This window comes from Augochlora pura, chromosome 7 (genome assembly GCF_028453695.1).
Source record: "Augochlora pura isolate Apur16 chromosome 7, APUR_v2.2.1, whole genome shotgun sequence".
Taxonomy (NCBI): Eukaryota; Metazoa; Arthropoda; class Insecta; order Hymenoptera; family Halictidae; genus Augochlora; species Augochlora pura.
In genome coordinates this window covers 5,145,783-5,163,127 of record NC_135778.1, presented here as the reverse complement: position 1 = coordinate 5,163,127, position 17,345 = coordinate 5,145,783, and the positions used below count along the sequence as shown (strand labels likewise).

At 42.4% G+C, this 17,345-nt stretch overlaps 1 protein-coding gene across 3 annotated transcripts in view; it reads right to left on the bottom strand.

Moving 5' to 3' along the window:
• Shrm (shroom) overlaps positions 1-17,345 on the bottom strand; it is a 324,250-nt gene that overhangs the window by 40,007 nt on the left and 266,898 nt on the right. The gene's annotated exons all lie outside the window — the stretch shown is intronic.

Genomic DNA, 17,345 nt, shown 5'->3' with positions numbered 1-17,345 from the left:
TGATGCAGGTCGATTTTCGAAGGAATATCGCAATGATGCATCATAAATAAGTGAGGAAACAGATCAACGATTTTGAAAAATGCCTTTGCAGGAATAGAATTTTAATGTTATTTTAGTTATTCGAGGTGAGAGAATTTTACTTTAGTTAATAGAATTAAATGCAAATATATTGCGGATTTTATGTGCTTGTAAGAAAAAGCAACAGGTGAAATACAAAGATATAAACGACATTATAAGAATTTAAAGATACTATTTCTAATTTATTGCAACTATTAAAAGACGAAACACATTTTCATCTAACCAAAGATTGTTATAAATTGCCTTAAGTTAATTGTAACAATCTTTATAGATATCTATAATTATCTTTATAGATTCTTATAGAATATAAATTGTCTTAAGTTAATTGTATTCTGCGTAAAGACCCACAGTCTGTCCATGACAAATGAATATCGTTCGCGACTAGATTTTCCGCGCAAGTTTCTTCCCTTCGAATCGAATGGCTCTTTCAACGGGAACAGAAAAGTGTACCGAGCAACGTGTTTCCCCACATTTCTGCAGGTCATCGCGAACGTATGAATATCAAATGAATTATCGCATAAATAACAAATGAAATATAATCGGAACAATAGTCCCTCGCAACCTCGATCTTCTCGTACGCTCCGCAATTCAAATCGAAGCGGCGAACAAAGAAAACGTTCCGCGAGCTTGATGGATCGCTGAAAGTGTTAACGCGGATCCAAACGAAGCGAAGAAGCAACCTCGAGACCCCGGTGTTTTCCGAACGCAAATCGCGACGGGGCAAATTAATATTCCATGAGCTCATTGGTCGTTGAAAGCGTCAGTATCGTAGGGAAGGAAACGCGAACAATGGAACGCGAACGCGAACGCAACCTCGATCCTCGACAGGATTTTCCAGCGTGAATCGAGGCGAAGCGTTGCTAATGGAACATCGGACACCTGCTTATCGGGGAACACGGCTACGGGAAATTGGAGCATCTAAATAAACCAGCCTCCGTAACTAGTTTCTGTAAAGAGATGATAACCCGAGCGGGTACAAGCTCTTACGTGTACCGCCGGTGATTTAGAGAGGAAGCCCGATATAATTTCGACGAATTCTATAAATATATTCTCTCGCGGCTCTCACGGCGCGCGGCTACAAATCCCGAGGGGGGAGTTTTCGAAAGACTTAGAGAGGCAGGCGTGAGACACGGTTACAAGTAACGTTACCGTTCCATGCAAATTCCCCCCCGGTGGCACAGGTGGCGCGCGGCGGCCCGCATAATCAATTCCTGGCCAGCGATTTATCAACGCACCGTTCCGATAAAATGTCACCGGACTGGATACTCTAACGAGATAATAATCCGTGGTGTCACCGGGAGGAGTGGGGGCACCTCGTAAAACCGCGAAAACGGGTCATTTCGCTCGGCTTTCTTCAACCCCGATGAACCATAATTATTCCGGTCATTATTCAAATCTCTGCGCAACGCGAACGCGATGAAATTCGAATTGACAATTCGAACGGTTGGGTAACGCGCCGCTGCGAAATGTTAATGAGAAACGGTCGTCGCCGCGCGAAAAAGACGAAAATGACGCGCGACGACGCTGTTGTCCAAAACTGCCGGCTAATTTCTCTATCGTTCATGTTTCGCGGTGGGGCAATTTTTGTGATGTAAACGGTAGTTAGCGGTTAGCTGCTATTGAATTTACGACGCGAGCGTGTCATCGTTAATTTACCAGGCGCCTTAACAAACGCTATTAACAGAAGTCGCTCTCTCTCTCTCTCTCTTTCTCTCTCTCTCTCTTTCGCTCCTTGTATTATGCTTGTCGGAAACACTATGGGAGAGTTATGTTTCGGCTGGGCCGGTTCGGATCGCTCGGCCGAGTAAACATTATCAGGAGGCCTAACAATAGAAGGTCAAACGTAAGTTCAGATAATTAGGCATGCAGGAAAACATCGGGATAAGTGGTACTTAGGCGACTGGCGTTGCGCCGTGCTGTTATCAATGGGAGCACAAGGTATTTCGAGTAAGTAGGCTGAACATTTCCATTTTTAGTTTACTTCGTAAGAACATGATTAGGCGAAAAACCGGGTCCGTTTAGTGGAATGATCGATCTTACGTGTTGTGAGATCTGTCAAATAATGACTTGAACTTTCTCTGGCGCGCCATGTCGTATTCAATTTTTATATCAATATCCTTAATATCCGCAGAGGATACGGAATGAGCTAATCAATTATTAGGTGGAAAATCATCGATATTTCGCACGACGAAGTCTCCACTTTGGAAACAGTTTATTCTACTTTAATACAATTTCGATAGTCCTTATCGTTCTCAAAATTCATTTTAATTGCAATATATTCGAACGAACTGAATTTAAAACACTACAATAAATTTCAGTCTTCTAGTTTCAAACACGTGAAACCTCCACCTCGTAAAAATTTGTAAGCTTGATTTTTGGCACTCAACGCGTTAATTAAAACCTTGACGACGACGTCGAGAAAAGAAAAACTGTCGAACCATCGCGATCGAGCAGCGTATCAACGGAATGCAAAAGAATCAGTGCGATCAAAAAGTATCGGGGGAATCGTAAAACGCGTCGACCGAATATAAAGGAACGAGACAAGATCGGATAACATAAAACTGTCCAAGAGACAGATTCCGAAACAGACACAAGGTCCAGATAGTGACCGGGCGAACGACTCTAATAATTCAAAAAAGAAAAAAAAAAGAAAGATAACGCGCGACAGGGTTTCTTATCGCGCGAGGTGGAAGCCATATGCAGAAAGGATGTCGAGGAACGGCGGAGCCGGAGGTCGCGGCCTTCGTTCGGAGTAGCGCGCTCGAGTCCGCGGCGATCATTCTCGTTTCACCTGGCGCGACGATTAACGATCGAGTCGGTTCCGCGGCGGGTTACGGAGAGCCGCGTATCTTCCGCGAATCAGTACCCGTCAAGGAATCCCGCTCATCTGCTTCAGCGAAGGATCGAATTAGACGATTCCGCGCGGCTCGAGGTTACGCTGGCCGTCATTACGTCGGCCGGAATTCGCACGTGCGCGCCTGCCTGGATCCCTGTTTAATCTATTAGCGTGAGCCGATCGCCTTGCGTCATGCCTCCTTAATCGCTGCTCGCCGCGTAAACTTGCCGGTTTACGCCGATTATCGCCGACTTCCTTTTTCCAGCGCGGTAATTAGCGGAGGTCGGTATGCGGTGCGCGATGAAGCGATTTTTGGAACACTCGTTGCTCCGTTACCGCTGGTATCGCGCGGATTTCGATACTGTAGCTGATGACGTAAAAGACGTGATACTTATTTTTCAGAAAAAATATTATATCTAGTAATGAAATTTATTAATATTTGTGACAGAAATTGGTAGATCAAATGCAAAACGGTAAAATCACGAAAATGTAACTGTTAACTCGGTAAAATTATTAACAAAAGGAATAAATGTAACACAGTTCTTGCAGCTTGAAATTAGTGAAAATTATTCTTATTATGTATAAAGATCCGTCGTCTACTTATTAGTGTGCGGCTAAGAAATAAGTAAAGCTCTGTGACTTTTTATTTTTTAGTACATTAAATCTCTTATGATTGAACACTACGTAAAAAATTACTAAAACAATACCATTCCTATCAGAAAAAGTCTTGAAAAATTGTATTAGCTGGTAGACTTCGTACGCATTCACTTTTACCCTCGACTCAACTATAAACGCGCACGGATCTGATTTTTAAGCAAACAAGGATTAATAGATTTCCATCGATTGCAGCAACAGCGACAGCGCCGCATTGTTTCCGAGATTTTAAATCGTCGGTAAGAAACGGAGTTCGAGTAATCTAGGAATCTGCGCTGTGAAAATTCAATAGCGACGCGGGCGCCACTGAATAGAAAACCGAGTCCCAGCGGGTATAATTGACTGCTAATGCGTTAGGCTCTCGAGAAAATCTAGCGACTTCGCGCAGGTAGACGCGCGCGATAATATTGTTTTTAGAAATTCGCATCGGACACCACTCGCAGCGGTCTTCTTGTTTTATGTTCGCGGCAGCTAGGAGCGACGGTCAGGCGATCCGCTGTTGTCAGTTCGCGAGTCCGTCTCAGCAAAGGGGACGCGCGCCGACTATGTTTTCATGGATCGCATATTTCCATTCAAGGCTGCCGTGATTCACGTCGTTTATGAAATATAATATACGCAATGCGGGCGGGTGCGCGACCGTTCCTCGCGCGTTGCATTCATAATAACCGTGCCTCGTGACATCATTCCGCGATTACAATACCTGTACGAATACCGCGAACTGGGAGCAGCTGTGGGTTCTCGCAATCGTTGGAAAATTCGGGTCGAACGAGATCCCCCCGACATTTTTAATCCAAAACTACTTGTTCCTTTTATAAACTACAACCATCCGTGTGTTTTCAGATAACAATTTTTTCCTACAGTGTTGCATTCCACACAGTTGCTTGCGACTTTTTACGCGGTAGTTTGAGCATCGAGTTCGATCATTTTTTAACACCGTTCTTTCATTGATAACAATTTTAAAAATTATTAAATTTCTACTGCTCGGTGTTGGACTTGTTCCCCAAAGCGAAAGAAAATATTTCTTGCCCCTTTGCACCCTTAATTTTCATGAATAATTTTTCTCTCGAACAGTGTAAACCTTCCTTAAAGTTTAAAATAAATGTTCATACGAATAACAATGACCAAACAATCCAACGTAGTAATAAATGAAAAGGGAACAGTTGCAGCACAGCGTAGCAGGTAAATACAAGCAATCTGTCCAGTGAATGAACACTTGAGTTGCGTGTCTATTAAACTATATTACCGTAATTGAGCTGTTTTAATACCGCCGAGTTCGTGCATTCCTGAAGGGAACACGTCAAACATTGTAATCGTATCCGCGATAACCAATGAATGAGCACCTAATAAAATGTGCAAGGTTAGGTATAAATTTCAATGAGAACTTTTGACATAATGCAGGAAATATTCATTGACTAGGAAGCTGTTCATTCATCGTACACTTATACAAATAATCAAGACAAAAAGCTTTGAGTTGCCTTAGCAAAGAACCAACTGTTCGAGACCTCGTCGAAGAACAGCCTCTTTGAATCGAAGGAAATTCGACGAACACGAAGACCGTCGAAGCAGCCGAAGGTTCCGCAGCCGACACGGCAACCAGCAAACGACCCGTAGCAAGCTATCGATAATCGTGTCGATGCGGAGGCCAGCATAATTTACGCGGAACCGAGTATCGACGGATAACAACGGCGATATTTCACCGGCGATCACTTTTGTTCGCCGGAGGGGCCCCCGCCGCGATAAAGTTCACCCCGGCTCTTATCGTGCCCGCATGGCAGCGTTAACGCGCCGTTATCAGCCGGCGCAGCCACCGGCTAACGTATGCCTTGCGCTCGAGCGCGGTTTTCGAGCCACGGCGCGACGCGACCGAAGAAAAATCCTGGTAAATCTCCGCTCGTAAACGCTCGTCCTTTCCATCGGCGCTGGCCTCGATCAATTAGCCCCCGTGTCCTTGCTCGGGAGCTACCAGGCTCCGGGAACGCGCCGCGCGCGGAAATCCTTCCAGGAAACGCGGGCCGAAAAAACGACGCCGAGATTTAGTGGCCGGTTTCGTTCCGAGCGTGTTCGTTTTAATTAACTGCGACGCTGGCCGCCGGTAATTCATGTACGCGGAACAACCACCGGTGGCCGCCGCCGCCGCCGTCGCGAACACGGGTTTATTAACGGTGTCAACGTGTTATTAAACGATCGTCTCGGGGAAACGATACCGTGAGACGCCGTCGCCGCGGAAATTGTAATATTCTCGCGACCGGTTTTTCGTTTCCTTGGATGCGTACCCTTTTTTGGGATTGCCGGCGTAATCGGAGATCTTGTTATTCGATTTTATGGTAGGTACAGAGCTGGAAATATTTTCATAGACGATGTATTGTTTAAAAAAAAAAACTGTGCGAGTGCGAGATTATTTTTATCAGTGATGTAAGTACGAATTATTTTTACCGATCGAATTGTATGCAGATCTGTGTAAATGTTTTAATTATTTATTATTATTGATAAAATATTAGCAGAAAGTAAGATGAAAATGTGCAGCGAAGATTTTTAGTATCTTGATTGCTGAGATAGTGAGATTTGAAAGTTCGAGCGATTTTTCAAGAGACCGTAGCATAGACGAAGATTCATTGCGTATTTTCGCAAGATTCGACAATAATTTATCCGTCAAGATGGTGAAAGAAGATTTCTTCGTTCGAAGATTTACAAAGCGAGGGTGGAGAGTGCGCCGTGATTATTATTAGGTTAAAATTCAGCGATTAACAGTAGATAATAGAGAATGAACGCGCGGCTGCGAGCGCGATAGCGAGTAGAAAGGGGGCGTTCATTGATCGCACAAAATGCAATTAATAGTTCAGTGCACCGGTTGTTTCCACTGTTTGCAGTGACTCGGCAATAAATCGCTGATAATTGTGGGACAACACCGATTCCCTTCCCCGAAGGGAACGGACACGCCTCGGGTCCGTGGAAATTACTGTTTTACATTCGCGCGCGAAGAAACCGTGCACTTGACACACATCGCCAACGGAAACCAGCCCCCCCGTTACGACTCCGGCCACAATTTTCCTTGTTATATCATCAAATGTGCCGGCGATCTGTACCGTGTGTACACACCTGACGAATAAAATTCGCGACGGTGCTTTACGTAATTCCGACGATGATCGCGACACGTTTCACCGCGGTAGAAAAAGAAATGTGTTTACCGGCAAGAAAGCTGGTACACAATGCGAACACGTGCCCCGATCGACTTTCTCGCTTTACCCGCCGCCGCCGGGATTCGCCAGCCACGAGCCTCGAGTATGCGCACTCGAAATCCGGAAAGTTTACTCTGAAACGATATTACTTCCGTTCGGTGAAGCAATAATCTCGTTAGAACTACGACGCTTGTGTAAACATTTGGAAAAGTTAACCCTTTGCACTCGAGTGGCGCCTCTGAAGCGCCAATGGAAATTTTTATATAATTAACAAAATAATGTTGACATTATTAAATTCTGTTAAAAGCATCACAGTTTTACGAGTCACAAATTTCAATCTCGTATTGCAAATTATACTAAGTACTGTACTACGGCTGGTCAAAATAGCAATTTTGGATCCAAGATTAAAATGGCTTCGCGTTCAAAGGGTTAACTTTTTGTTATATGATCTCTTTCACTGCTACGTCGATCAGCATTTCTTTGTTTCGAATAAATTCCTGCGCGAGAAAGTCGAATATTTATTGCATGGCAATCTTTCATTTTGCTGTTAAATGTTGATACCAGGAGAGCAGATTTTGATTTCGACTTTAGCTAATAATATTCATATTTACCGGGCTATGTCATTAATCTTCATAATTTGTTAGTATTCGCTAGGTAAAAATGTACCCCAAATTCAGGTCCAGTCTTTTAATTGTTAAATTTGCTTTCGAATATTCATTCTATATTTATTGATTTAAATTCTACTTCATTTTATTCGATAAAAACGAAATTGCATAGAACACATTTTCGGTAATATTTATTTTAGCACTTGTTGTCTCCGATAGAAACAATTCCTCGGGAATTACTACCTCGATAATTGACTTTAAAGGTTCATCGATTTCCAGACATTTGTATAGGAAGTGGAAAGAGTCAGCCATGACCAGACACCACTGATTCCAATAAAAATAGTCTCCACTCGAAAACTTTCAAACAGAAACATAAAATCTAGTCTTATACAAGAAATTACCTCTCACATCATCATTGGTATTCATCTATGACTGATCCCTTTTATTTCATTTGAAATCGAGCTCGCCTAAACTTATCGAAAGTATTATTTAAGAAACAAAAGCTCGTACCAAAAAATGCATTTCACAATTCTTACCGTGCTTCGAAGTGAGAATCATCTCTCACACAAATGCTCGAATATAACAGCAACGCATCATCGTCGATTCAGAAATATTCCCAAAAATAAGATGAACATTGAATCGTGCAACCATTTTCCTCAATAGGAAGCAACATAAATCTCGGCGAGTTTGTGGGTTCGATGAATCGTGAAACGATCTCTCGCTGTTCAAGTCGCCGTGTCAGCGTTGCCGATCGCTCACCGCGAGCGATTCAATTCCTGAAACGAGTATCGTCGAGTCGAGCGTGTCGGACAGAAAGGCGGCGCGAGAAAGCGAGAGAGCGAGAGAGAGAGAGAGCGAGAGAGATACTGGGAGAACGGCAGAAGAAGGCAGAGAACGAGATCACGAAAAAAGGCGACGCGGCGTCCATTAACGAGCGATTAATCCCGGCGTGGGAAAGCGTGCGGCTGTTTGCGGCAGCGGGGACTTCCGCGAGCGGGCCCGGCGCGCGGACACGCGTTACGTGTCGTCCACCAATTAAGGCGTCCATTACGTATTAATCGACGCCCGGGACCGTTATCGCGGACACACGGGGTCACCCATGAATCACGCCATCGCGTTTCACGGAATATACGTAACCGCTGCTGCTGTTGCTGTCTCTCTTGGCAGCCCTCTCCTCACGGTCGTTCGCACCTCTGCCAAGGACACTGCAAGCGAAAGAGGAAGAAACAAGCGGAGAGGATCGACGACGAACGCCACTGTTTACTCGGACGATAAGCAAACACCGCGAATTTATGTGCGGAACCCCGATCGCTTCGCAAACAGTGACCCAGGCTGTGGTCCGGCGCTTTTGACTCGGGCTACCTGCTGTTGTTATCTCGCGCACCTGCTGTGACGAATACGACACGGGCCCCCTCCGAGACATACCGGATTGTTCGCATTGTCGTTTGAATGGCGCCGGAGAGATTGTCAACAGGAACGTGGTGGTTTTTAAAATGTTTCACTTTGATTTGTGTCAGCAGATACGGTTGGGTTAGCTTCGCTCTTGAATGTATAACCAAATATTTGAAGCTCACTTGGTTTGGATGTTTGATAGAAATTTTCTTTTTCTTGAAATTATATAGTAAATACGTAGAATGTAAATATGTAGAAAATTAATGAGCTGGAACGGTTTTACAATATTTTTTCTAAAGTCATTCTCGTCTTTTACTAATAATACACATTTTACGACATTTTAAGGGCAGGTGACAATAATACAAAGTTATGCATCTGGAGTTTGAGTGGAATATACGGTTAATGAAGTACGCCTTGTGGTTAAATAAACGAAAGCTCAAGAAACGATAGAATATTAACAAAAATATAATTATAAAAAATCGTATCTCCTCTTTCCAAATTTTCCACTTTTCTTTCAAATTTATGGGAGAATCGGAGAAAATTTACCATAGTGTGCAACTATTTGTCTCGTTCGCTGAATCGAAATAAATTAGATGAAAAGATGTCAAGGTAACAATTGACCGCATTGTCTTTTCGGCCAAGGTTCCGAGAGCCTTCGTATCGCGTTCTGGAAAGGACTTCCCCGCGAGTGGCCACGTATCTCAATTTTTGGAAGCTTGTGTACTTAGCAGCGCGTCGTGAATGAATATTTCATAGACTGCCCACTTTGCCTCTCGTAGTTATTCATTCATGACGCATTTGTTACGCGCCGCGGTGTTTCGAATTTCATGAGCCGCATGATACGAAACTCGAATCTCGGCCTCAACTGCCTGAAACCGTGATTGAGCCACCGGGCGCAATAAAAATACATCCAGGTTAAAACGTGTAATTTACCCACCTGGTATAAAGCACGGTTTTCTAGATTGCCTAGACGTATCGATCTTTCACGAATATTTTCTGAAAGTGAGTCGCTTTTTCACGAATATTTTCTGAAAGTGAGTCGATTTTTCACGAATATTTTCTGAAAGTGAATCGATTTTTCACGAATATTTTCTGAAAGTGAGACGCTTTTTCACGAATATTTTCTGAAAGTGAGTCAATTTTTCACGAATATTTTCTGAAAGTGAATCGATTTGTTATGAATGTTTTCAGAAAGTGAATCGATTTTTCACGAATATTTTCAGAAAATGAATCGATTCTCTTACAGCAATCGCATTCAATCTCAATTCTGGTAAACGTAAGAATCGTAACAGGTAGGTGAAATAATTAATTGACGAGAACGACCACATTAGTAACGATTGCTATAGATAGGGATACGGAGCCACCTGTCGTTACTAATTAGCACCTATGTACATGTAGTCTGCAATCTAATCCGCAGTTTATTGCATCACACCGGTTTATAAACACCTGTGCACAAACTATAAAGTATATCTTTAAAAGTAAATAATAGTCTTAAAAGTAAATAGTCTTTTTAATAATATCAACGTATTAAAAATAATGCATATATATTTTAAAATTCTTTAAATGTATTTACTATTTTGTTCTTAACACAATTCGTCATAAATACATAAAATCCTCAGTTTAATAAAACTATATATAAAGCAGACTCAGCATTAATTCCGAACCTTATCTAACACGTTCAAGAATATAAAATCGTCCGATCTCTGTACTAAATGAAAATCAAGGAAACCAACGCCGTGCAAATTTTGTCAAGCGTCTACACGGACACGGAGACGTAACAGATAGTAAATCATGGTTCGCACGCGGATGTCGAAGGGAAGACGTCTCTCCGAGTGGATCGAGCATCGACAAGCGCAACGCGGGAACGAGCGGCGAGATTGTTAATTAGGTGGCTAGCGCGTTAAGTTATCGCATGCTTAATTACTCCTGTCGCGTAAATACGACTGCGTCCCGATCCGTCGCTCGGTAATTATAACCAAGAAACGGACACGTGAGAAAGACCGGCGAACCGGATAGATTCCGTATAACCCCTTGCGCTACAATAACGAGTCGTGATAAAGATTTCATGCGTGATCTACTAAATCTGGATATTACTAATCTATTTCAAATCGAAACCAAATTTAATTCTTCTGTTATTAATTCCCCCCTCCCCCCGATCGGTAACCTGTGAATCGGTTGCCACAGTAACCCTTAATTTGTTTTCTATTATTGAGATAAATGTGTTAAATTGTACTACAACTTTCAATATTATTATATAAATTTTTAAATATTAAGTACCTTTCGCTCTTTAATAAGATAAATAAAATCAAAATAGAAACATTTTTACGACCGGATGACCGAGTCGATAAAGTTCTATGAATAAATAAATTCTAAATAATACAGCATGAAAGGAATGATAGCGCAAGGGGTTGACGACGATTCATGGAGAAAGAGGGAAATAGGCGAAAGAACCGGGGGCTTCGATGAAGACCGCGACACGTCGTAAAACCGTAGGGAAAAAGGTGATCTCGAAACAATTCGAGCGTCGTCGGCCCGGAATAATAAATCCGGCCTCTCGGAGGCCGGCCGAGGGAATCACCCACGTTCCCGTAGCTGGAAACAGCAGGAAGCCGAGCGCGATGGAACGGTTGTCAAAACGAGACGCGCGCGCAACTTGCTCGTAGACACCCACACTACCCTGCGTACACTCCGTGGAAAATATCGTTGCCAGCCCGGCAACCGATGTGCTCCGAGTAGCTGCCGCCGCCCGAGTGACAGGGCCATCGATGCTTTCAGATTTCGATCTGCGCGGATTCTTCGCATTTGCGGCCGACGGTGAACTTAGATCTTAAACTGCGGTGCCGTAAGTAGATTAATCATTTTATGGATTTGTAACAGAAACGACGGGGAGTAATTTGAACCAAAAAAGAATTGCAAGGATTAGAAACTATCGACATCTGTTCTAATAAATCTTTTAACGAAAGAAACATAATTTACCATTGTGTCTGTATAGAATTATCTGTTGCAGAAGATTTTGTATAAGAATTGTTCCGAGTCAATTGTAACAAACAGGATTGGAATAGTAAACTATTTCTTCCTTTAATAACTTCAATAAATAGAGTAAAATATAGCAAATATCCTAGAATTCTTTTCGCGTCTTCATTGTTTCCAATTTCACCTAGCCGCTTTTATGCTAAATCGTCAAAATCTCGCTTTGCTCGTGCTTCCGCTGGTCGCCAAAGATTCCGCGGAGAACGCGCATAGCCCGGGGGAATTATTTTCTCGAGGGACCGGCGACGGTGGTCGAAGGTGTCCCATGGCTCCGCGAGGTTCCGCGCCGAGTCATGAATTACAAATGATCCGGGACAGCCGGGCGAGAAATATTTCGGTTGCCACCCGGTTCCAAAGAGCGAAGGAACAATCGGTAACCGGGGAACCGTGGCGATTCGAGAACATTGTTCCGCGGCGGGAGATCAGTGTCAGCAGATTGGCCTCTTTTCTGGACCGAAGGAAACGGGTAGCCCCCGGGAAGGAGCCGAGCTGGAAAGAAACACGTAGAAAGTATTTGTCATGAGACGGAGATCTCTCGGACGGTGGCATGTTAAAAACCCCGGGGAAACAAACTGCCGCGAGCGATCCCCGCAACAAGTACTCTCATTTTCCATGGTCCGTTGAGCGGAGACAAGGTCTCCGCGAGGGGATCTCCGAACCGGCACGGAGATGCATGGCAACGATACATGGGGGTCTGCGAGGCGAAAGCCCCGTACGGAAGACGAGAGCGTACCCGAAAAGAATCCGGCCAATCTGGGAATTACTAATTGCTGGCAATCTCTCATTCTTATTGTTTGTTAATCAATTATACTGGTGAAATAGCTTTTAAATAATATAATGTGTCTACATAATTGTTGATAGTGCTAAAAAATATTTCAAACGAAATTTAAATGATTTTAGGGGACATGTAATCCTATATGAATATAATTTTTCTAAATAAACACGTGGAAATCATCCGGAAGACGAATTTATATTTTTAAATCAAATTATAAATTGTTTAATATACTAATGCCTAATGTAAATTGGCTGATATACTAATGGCTAATATAAATTAGCTAATATACTAACGGTTAATATAAATCAACTAATACACCAATTCTCTACATAAGAATACTGAGGAATTTCTTACGAAACATCATTGGTTCGGAAGGTATTTTAATCTCATTATTTTCTGGACACGCTGTACCTGCAGTTTACCTTTCCCGAGAGCACGGTACGAGGAAGATCGTTTCGCGATTTTATCACTCCCCTTTCTGTCTCGCTTGTAGTTTTCCTTCCGACGGGAACACAGCAGGGAATTGCTGAGATTATCAAGGTTTCGATGGAAGAGTCTCGCGAGACGTCGTCCTGATCCACCGATGACGCGACTTTTTCTGATTGGTCGTTCCTCGCTACCCGTATTCCGGGTCCATTTCTTGAAAATTTCCGTTTTATGACATTATTTGAGATTTTAATGTCTGCTTGGCATCGACCGGAATTCGATGCTGCCTAATAATCAGATAATGAGTCTATTTCGATTCTATCGGTAGAAGCATTCCATCTTAACCCTTTGCACTCGAAGCCATTTTAACTGTAATTCTAAAACAACTTTTCTGACATATAGAATTTCCATTTTACATAACAAAATGTATTTCATGCATATGAAATTGAATCTTGTATCTGATGCAACAACGGTTACAGTTTTAATTATTTTCAAAGTCTAATTTTTCATAATATAAAAATGATTTTGGAATATACTTTAACATTTTTCTCAGTGTCTCAGAGTCACCACTCGAGTGTAAAGGGTTAAAATCCTTCCATCATAGTAACCGAGTTTGGATTATTAAATCCAATTTTTGATCTTCAAGAAGAAATGTTTAAAACACGTGTGAACAATAAATTGATGCGATAAGATTTGGATTTAGTTACGACTGCTGTAAACAAGTAGAAAGCTTCTGGCATTCGAGGATGAAACATTTTTATCCGCTATGAATTACTTCCTCTTCGAAATGAATCGATATTAACATTTCGATTGACGACCGACACGAATTTGCGCGATAAAGAGTGCCACAGGAACATAATCATCCTCAATCGCGGCGAAGATGTATCTATCTCCAGGTAGCCATTGTGAGTCGCGCGAGAATTATTAGTAGATAAAACGCGCTCTCTTTTTTTGGCAGCAACCAGCGCGGCAAAGCGACGGTGATAATTACCGTCAGTGACGCATAAATTAGACACTTCGATTCGCCGGGCTTTTTATTTTCTCGCGAACAAAAATGAATCGGAAGTACCGCCGGTTTCGATAAAAATCGTGCAAATAGACGTTTCGCAGTGTAAAGGAGATTTATAGGCTTCGCAGTGTATATACACTGTGTTCGCCGTGTCCAATGGATAATGAACGCCTGATCTACAGGTAATGACAGTCATTTTCAGTCGACACTGTTTTTGTCTTTCAACGCCTCGTTGTAAAAATGTCCGCGGCGGCGGCCTGATGAGCGCTGTTGCGTTGGATCGCAACGATCGGTTTAAAAGAAGAAAAAAAAAGAGAAAATCGTATTCGAGACTGCCTACGTGAAGCAACAAATTTTACCTCGCATCGATTATGCTAATAGCGGAGGAGGTTCCCTCAATTCGCTTCTTGCTCGCGTTTCTTGCTCAATAAATGACAAACTTCCGATATTAACGAATGCTAACGTAAATGTATCTATCACGAAATATTACGTAGTTTTAATTCCCTATTGAAACAATGCCACAACTAATGCAATAAAAAACAAATAGCACATATGAAAATAGACGTAAAAATTCTACCCTCGTGTTTCAGCATTGTGCTTTATAAATTCAGTCGTTCAGGTACGATTACGTTATGTAGAAACATCGATCTAATGGACAGTGGTATAAATATTCAACAATAATACTTTCAAGTTACCATAAAATCGTCAATAATCTTATACCTCCTAAAAAGCTTTCCATAACAAGTACTTTGTAATATAATTTTGGAAAATAGTATTTTCAGTGCACACTTTCGCTGACAAAATTCTATAAAAATTAATAATACAAATATAGGAGACGAGATTGATAACAGAAACGTTTTCGTATTCCAATTCGAAGGAAAATTGTTGCGATAAAATTATCACGGCGTACGAAAGACCGACGAACGCAATTACCGCGACCGAGCCACGGAATTCTCATTTCCGAGACACGCTCGACTATCGCCGCCGCGGAATAGTTCACGCGGGTCGAGGCTGTCGCCATATGCCGACGGCTTGAAAAATCGACAGGATGACCGACAAGTCCCGAGACCTCGCGTGCCGTGCGTTCCAATTTTACTTTTCCCGCGAATCGCGAGTGCTCGCCTCGGGCACCTGCACTTGTTGCTCGATTATGGTCGACGATGACGCGTTCGAGCGTCGAGTAAACGATCGCTCGAGCGAGAGCGCGAAGTGTTGACGCTGAATTCACGTAATCCGTGCTGACGAACCAGTCGCCGGTATTTACAGAGCCGACGAACCCACCTGTCGTGGAAAGTTTGAGAATTTCTGAGACGAGGAAAACTAACTAACTATAAGTGAAGTTCGCGTATCTGATCTCCAAATTTTTCTCTAATTTTTGGATCATAATCTTTAGAGACAATTTGGCATTGTGGAGAAACCCTTGAGGATGTTCGTTGCGAATTAATATAGCGATATAGTTTCGAAAACACCTCGTCGTATTTTCAAAAAGTTTTTCATTGACAGGTATTATAACGATTTTAATACAGTTTGAGGTAAAGTAAAAATAATTCATAAATGTCTTAATGAAAGTTTACTCGGAAGGTTCATAATCAAAGCGATTCTTGGAAATTGTCTGAGAAAGATCTACTTGCTCATTGTCCGCAATAAAAATAATTAAAAATTGCCAGAAAGAATGCAGAGCACATAAAACGCAATTTAAGAAATGGAAGGGGGGCAGTTTGTAATAAAGATGTCAGATTGCAGCGTCGTTAGGGAACGAAATCAGTGAGGAACTCAAAGATGAGTAAGAAACGTAGTATAGTTGTTAGTCGAAATAATAATTATCGAAATAATGATTTTTTATTCTACTTTGCTTTTATCGTATTTACGGGCGCGAGCCCTTGTTGCAATAATGTTTTTAACGCTACAGTGTGGGACACCTTGCAATGGCGCGAAATAATTGTCAAAGTTGAGATTGTATTATTCAAATAAAAAAAGAAACCTCGATGACATTTTTAAAATTGTTTACACTAACAAAGCTCGATTTAAAAAATGAAATGAGTCACACTGTGTCCAGTGAAACGATAGATTCCATAATCAACGAAATGACGATAATTAAAATGGAGATTATCGAAACAGAAATGATAATTATCTAGATAACTATCATTAAAATGACAATTATCGGAACGAAGATGATCGAGACGACGATTACGGGAGCGATCGAGAGGTGGCGAGGAGCGTGCGAATCTCCGTCGGCGTCGCGAATTAATGAAAGGGAACGCCGGTAGCGACCAATGCCGCGGAAATAATTCCTCGGAGAGAAAATCGGCGTGTTCCCGTGTCTCCCGGCGAGGAATTGTAGCGTCCCCGTCGGCGGCGGCGGTGGCGGCGGCGGCGGCGACAGGCGTGAAATTCGCGCGAGCGCATCCCGGCGAGAGTTCACGAGCGAACGAGCGCGTGTATACGGTGGCTTGTTCCAGAAATTAATGCCGAAGCGGAATGACGAAGACTAATTGTAAATGGTTCTGCCAATCGTGGGAATCCGCGCTGATTAAATCGCAGCCAGCCCCCGTGCGCAGCTGCCTTCTGCCTCTCCGCCGGGCACTAAATGATGGACTGCCCGCTTCGCGGACCAACGGTTTCGCCTTATTAACGATTTCCTCGGAACAAGAGCGCACGCAACGAATTAGGAAACGCCAATTCGTCGGGACGATTCACGCTGCGTGATACGCGCGCGAGCAACGCGGATGCGGCCACGATGACTGACAATGCCGATCGACCGTGGTCGTTCCACGGAAATTGTTAACGGAGTTTCATCGTATGCAGAAATGTTTCTTCCCCCTCTCCAGAGATGAATAATATGCACTTGCGATGGTGTACGAACGTACGTATGGACAGAGATATATGTGCTTTCTTACTGATTAGACATTTTCATTACACATTGTTTTATGTACGTAATAATATGCACGTTGATGCATTTCTAATTTTTCTATCTGATATAAGAAATGGATATTTCTCATTTTTTAAATTTCTGTCGTATCCAAACGCAATTCGAACAGATATTATATTTTTCAAGCACTTATCACTATACTACTTAAATTCGTTGATAAAAGGTAGATGACCAGTTTTCCAAAACTGATAGGACGTCAAGCTTACATTCCTTGTCAGTGTCAAAATAATTCCAGTTTCTATAATTTATTCAACTGATAAAAACTCAACTCGTAAAATTCAACTCGTAAAAGGAAAGGCCTTATCTTCATTTTCAATATTTTCTATTATGTATTTTATTACAAGAAATTTCTCTTGAAATTCCATTTGTTGATCTTTCCATGGTGTCTCCGCTAATCCCGTTTCCTCGTAGCAGGTGTTGTCACGAGACGCGAGT